The sequence below is a fragment of the Halichoerus grypus genome, chromosome 5, assembly GCF_964656455.1.
Source record: "Halichoerus grypus chromosome 5, mHalGry1.hap1.1, whole genome shotgun sequence".
In the NCBI taxonomy this organism is placed as follows: Eukaryota; Metazoa; Chordata; class Mammalia; order Carnivora; family Phocidae; genus Halichoerus; species Halichoerus grypus.
In genome coordinates this window covers 140,819,811-140,825,810 of record NC_135716.1, presented here as the reverse complement: position 1 = coordinate 140,825,810, position 6,000 = coordinate 140,819,811, and positions in this window count along the sequence as shown.

Sequence of the window (6,000 nt, the reverse complement as noted above, 5' to 3'; positions counted from 1 at the left end):
CCTGGAATATAAAATCTGTCCTTAAAGGCTGGTAATGAGCATTTATCAAGTTCTTAATGGCCTCTGCACATAAGAGATGCTCAAAAAATATTGAATGCCTGAGTGCAGGCTAAGTTTTTCTAGTTAACTTTCATGACAATTATATGAAGCAAATAATTGTGCTCATTTTACAGGTGAGGAAACTAAGATTTACAGAAGTAAATTTTCTGCCCCATCTCTACACAGCTGGTTAAATTTTAAGCCATAATTTAGTCCAGCTCTGACACTGTTATTTTTTTTTCTTTTTTGCATTGTGCCCTCTTGTCTCCTCAAAGGAGCTCAGACTTATAAATGCCTTCATAGAGCCAAGAAGTAGAAAGAGGAGGAATGGATCTACTCTGCCTATCCAGGAGAGTTTTGAGAGGGGCTTTAAAAAATGAGTGAATCTCTTTGATCTCCTTAGTCAAACAGTTACCAAGTACTTAGACTGTGCCCAGAACTGCCTTGCTATCAACCCTGGGAAGTAAGGGGCACCATGGTTAAATGTGCCAGCATTGGGTTGGACAGTCTGGGGTTTGAACACCAGTTATCCCCTTGATTAGCTACATGAATCTGGGCATATTTGATCTTGTTAGCTCTCAGTTTCCTCATCCTTAAAATGAAGATTAAAATTGTGCCTCTCGGGGGTCCCTTGGCTGGCTCAGTCAGTACAGCATGTAACTCATGATCTTGGGGTTATGAGTTCAAGCCCCACACTGGAAGTAGAGCTTACTTAAAAAAAAAAAAAGTACCTCTTAGAACATTACTACAGATCCTATGGATATTAAAGGGAAATAAGGAATACTATGAACAACTCTATACCCACAATTTTGATAAACTAGATAAAATGGACCAATTCCACGAAAGACACAATTTGCCAAAACTCATGCAAGAAGAAATAGACAATTTGAATAGGGCTATGTCTATTAAATAAATTGAATCAATAGTTAATAACTTCCCAAAGCTGAAAGCACCAGACCAGATAGATTCAATGGTGAATTCTACCAAACATTTTAAAGAAATTATACCAATTCCGTATAATCACTTTCAGAGGATAGAAGCAGAGTGAATACTTCCTAACTAATTACTCTAATACCAAAACCAGAAAAAGACATTACAAGGAAAAAAAACAAAAACAAAAACAAAAACTACAGACCAACATCCTCTTGAACATAGAGGCAAAACTCCTCAACAAAATATGAGCAAATTAAATCCAACAATATACAAAAAGAATTATATGCCAGTGCCAAGCAGGATTTATCCCAGATATACAAGGCAGGTTGAACTTTAGAAAAATCAATCAATGTAATCTATCACATCAACAGGGTAAAAAAGAAAAATCACATGACTACATCATCATATCAATAGATGCAGAAAAAAAATCATTTGACAAAATCTAACATCCCATCATGATAAAAACTCTCAGCAAACTAGGAATAGAGGGGAACTTCCCTAACTTGATAAAGAATATCTACAAAAAACCTATAGATAGCATCTTACTTAATGGTGAGAAACTCGAAACTTTCCCACGTTATCAAGTTTAAGGCAAGGATGTCCCCTCTCACTACTCCTTTTCAACATCATACTGGAAGAAGCAATAAGACGAGGAAAGGAAATAACAGGTAAACAGACTGACAAGGAAGAAACAAAACCAACCATTCACAGATTACATGATCATCTAAGTAGAAAATCTGAAACAAAAAAACTCTGGGAACTAATAAGTAATTATTACAAGGTTGCAAGATATGAGGCCAATATACAAAAGTCAATTGTCTTCCTACATACCAGTGATGAACAGATGGAATTTGAAATGAAAAATACAGTACCATTTACATTAGGTCCTGACAAAATGAAATACTTACGTATACATCTAAAAAATATATACAACATCTATATGACAAAAACTATAAAATTCTGATGAAAGATATTAAAGAAAAACTAAATAAATGGAAAGATCTTGTCCATGTTCATAGATAGGAAGACTCAATATCGTCAAGATACTAGTTCTTTGCAACTTAATTTATAGATTCAGTGCAATCCCAATCAAAATCCCAGCAAGTTATTTTTGTGATACTAACAAACTGATTCTAAAGTTGATATGCAGAGGCAATAGACCCAGAATAACCAATATTGAAGAAGAAAAAACTTGAAAGACTGATACTACCTGAATTCAAGACTTAACTATAAAGCCACAGTAATCAAGATAGTGTGTTGCCAGTGAAAGAATAGACAAATCAATGGAACGGAATAGAAAGCCCAGAAATAGACCCACATAAATATAGTCAATTGACCTTTGACAAAGGAGCAAAGGCAATTTGATCCAGCAAATTTAGTCTGCTAAACAAATGGTGTTGGAACAACTGGACATAAACATGCAAAAAAAAAAAAATTGAACCTAGACACAGACCTTACACCATTCACAAAATTTAACTAAAATGGATCATAGACCTGAATGTAAAATACAAACCATAAATCTCCTAGAAGGTAACATAGGAGAAAATCTGGATGTGAGTATGGTAATGCTTTTTAGATTCCTTTTTAGATACATCACCCAAGACATGATCCATGAAAGAAATAATTGATAAACTGGACTTCATTAAAATTATTAAAATTAAAAACTTCTGCTCTGTGAAAGACAAGAGAATTAGAAAACAAGCCACAAAGTGGGAGAAAATCTCTCCAAAAGATATATCTGATAAAGGACTATTATCCAAAATATACAAAGAACTCTTAAAACTCAATAATAAGAAACCAAATAACCTGATTTAAAAAAGAGCCAAGACCTTATCAGACACCTCACCAAGGAAGATCTACGGATGGCAAATGAAAAGATGCCCCACATCATATGTCATCAAGGAACTGCGAGTTGAAACAACAATGAAATACCACTATACACCTGTTAGAATGCTCCAAATCCTGAACACTGACAACACCAACACTAGTGAGGACATAGAGCAATAGGAACTTTTATTCATTGCTGGTGGGAATGCAAAATAGCCCAGCCACTTTGGAAGGCAGTTTGGAGGTTTCTTACAAAACTAAATATACTCTTATCATATGATCCAGCACTCCTTGGTTTTTAGACAAAGGATTGAAAACTTATGTCCAAACAAAAACCTGCACATGAATGTTTATAGCAGCTTTACTCATAAATCAAAACTTAGAAGCAAGAAAGATGTCCTTCGGTAGGCAAATGGATAAACAAACTGTGGTACATCCAGACAATAGACTATTATTCAGAGCTAAAAAGAAATGCGCTATTAAGCCATGAAAAGACATGGAGAGACCTTAAATGCATATTTCAGAGCAAAATAAGCCAATCTGAAAGCACTACCTACTGTATTGATTTCAACTATATGACAGCTGGAAAAGACAAAACTATAGAGACAGTAAAAAGATCAGCGGTTGCCAGTGCTTGCCAGGGATGGTGGGGAGAGGGTGAATAAGGTGGAGCACGGAGAATTTTTAAAGCCGTGAAAGTACTCTGTATAATATTATAATGATGGCTCTATGTCATTATACATTTGTTCAAACCTATAGAATGTACAACACCAAGGGTAAACTGTGGACTTTGGGTAATTAGGATGTGTCAATGTAGGTTCATTAATGGCAACAAACATACTACCCTGGTGGGGGATGTTGGTAAAGGGGTAGGTGATGCATGTGGAAGGACAGGGGGTATATGAGACATCTCCATGACTTCCCCTCCATTCTACCTTGAGCCTTAAGCTGCTCAAAGAAAATAAAAGCTTAATAAAAGAATTGTACCTCTCATAGGAGATTATTATGAAATTAAATGAGATAAATCATATAGAATATTTAGCAAAATTCCTGGTACAAAAGAAATAATTAGTGACTCTCCGTCATGGGATGATGAAGAAAATAGTGATGAGAATATTCTGGCTCTAGTTGACAAAACCAAGAACACATCTGGCTAATAAGGACCAGTTAGTGGCTTCCACTAAAAACCTATTCAGAAAACAAGCTGAGACCCCATCCTTCGTAGTCCCACACTGAGAAGGGCTGAGCCTTAGGAAGGGTGAGGAGGAAGGTACGTTTGCTATCCAGCCCACAAAGCTATAAAACCCAAGAAAGAGTTTGTTTTTGTCCTGTTCTAAATCCTTTTTTGTTTTGTTTTTTTTTTGTTGTTTTATTTATTTATTTGAGAGCGAGAGACAGACAGAGATAGTGAGAGAGAGCATGAGCAGGGAGAAGAGGGAGAAGCAGGCTCCCCACTGAGCAGAGAGCCCAATGTGGGGCTCGGGACCCTGGGATCATGACCCAAGCCGAAGGCAGCCGCTTAACCAAGTGAGCCACCCAGGTGCCGCCTCTAAATCCTTTTTAAATGAATTCTCCTCTTTAAGGAAATACTATGACCTTTCCCTGGGGCCTAATCGGGGTGCCTATAAATGTATACATTTGAGAATATTAATACAATATACTTTAAAAGTTTTTCTTTGCTTTGGGATGCTGATCAATAATTTGCGTATGTCTCAACTATGCTCTGGGTGGCTGCTTTAATATTTTTGCTGAGGCAGTCAGGATACACCCACCCAAATGCATTTCATCTAACATGATGTGATCTGGGACATCTTCGTAATCAGGGAAGACAAAGCAGATTGAAAGTGTGTGAGAGGCCAGTTTCCTAATGAGCTGAAACATATTCTGTTGATGGAAACCACTCCACACGAGGCATGGTGGGGGATGGGGGAAACAGGGGGTCAGGTTGGGATGACGAGGTGAGAGTTTGGTCATGCCATGGGGTCTGTCTGGGATGCCAGTCATGAGAAAGCAAGCTTCAGCACAGATGTCTATGATGTGGAGTAACCCCACATATTTATATTTCAAAACCAATTTCCTGGGGGGGGGGATTTTTGGGAATTCACAACATGTTGTTAAAGTCAGACAATCCTTGGGAATTGGTTTTCTTCTCCCAAAACTCCATCACATTCAGTATGAGGAAAGCCCAAGTAACTGACCCACGTTGACTCCTGATATGAAATGGCAAGAGAGAAGTACACATTATATTTATTGAAAATTAACTATGTGCTTTCCTTAATTTTTCTCTAATTATCACAGAAGAGGTTACTAGGGGTCAGAGGGAAGCAGTAATTAGTATTTGAAGTCCCGAATGTGCCAGAGGGTGCTGGGAATCTGTCGGTGAAGGGAGGAGGAAGATCACTGTTTAAGTCACCTTCCAAGTTGTGGACAGGTCATTAGAAACTGAGCCAGGGACACGAGCGGCCAATGAACACAGCCTATTCCAGGTCATTCCAAGGAGTTCTGCTCCAGTTTAAAGGGCTGTTCCAGGTCCCCATAGGGGTGACTTTGGAGGCCCCCAAAGGCTTCCCAACCAGGATGAGGGAGGACAGGTCATTTCTTTCCCTTGAAAATGATTCAGCTAAGCCCATCATGCCAAACCTTCTGGGCCAGTGAACAAAACAGTAATGCTCATTCAGCCTTCTAAAGGGAACTTGCTGTCACTTATCCTTATTTTATATAAAATACAGGAGACCAAATTTGAATTTCAAATAAACAATGAAAATGTTTTTGGTATAAGTGTGTTATAAATGTTACATGAGATATCCTAAAAAATGATTTATTATTTATCTGAAGTTCAAATTTAACCAGGTGGCCTATATTTTTATTCACTATGTCTGGCAACTCCTTCCACAAGTCCCTAAACTTCTTACAAGCATGTTCCCTTCCAGATGGCGCGAGGTAGTATGACAGAGCAAAACTTGCAAAATGGGAATAATGATAGAATATGCCACCTGGGGGGTCGTGAGCCTCCCATCGCTGAGAGTTCACTTGGCAGTTGCCGTTCCTTCCCTGTATCTTTAATCCCTCAATACTCAGCTCCTGGGGATCAGGAACATGGACCCTAAGCCAATTGATTGGTTTGAGCTCTGGCTCCATAGATAGTTAGCCATATGACTTTATATTAAGTAATGTAATCTTTCTGTGTGATTCCAGTTTTCT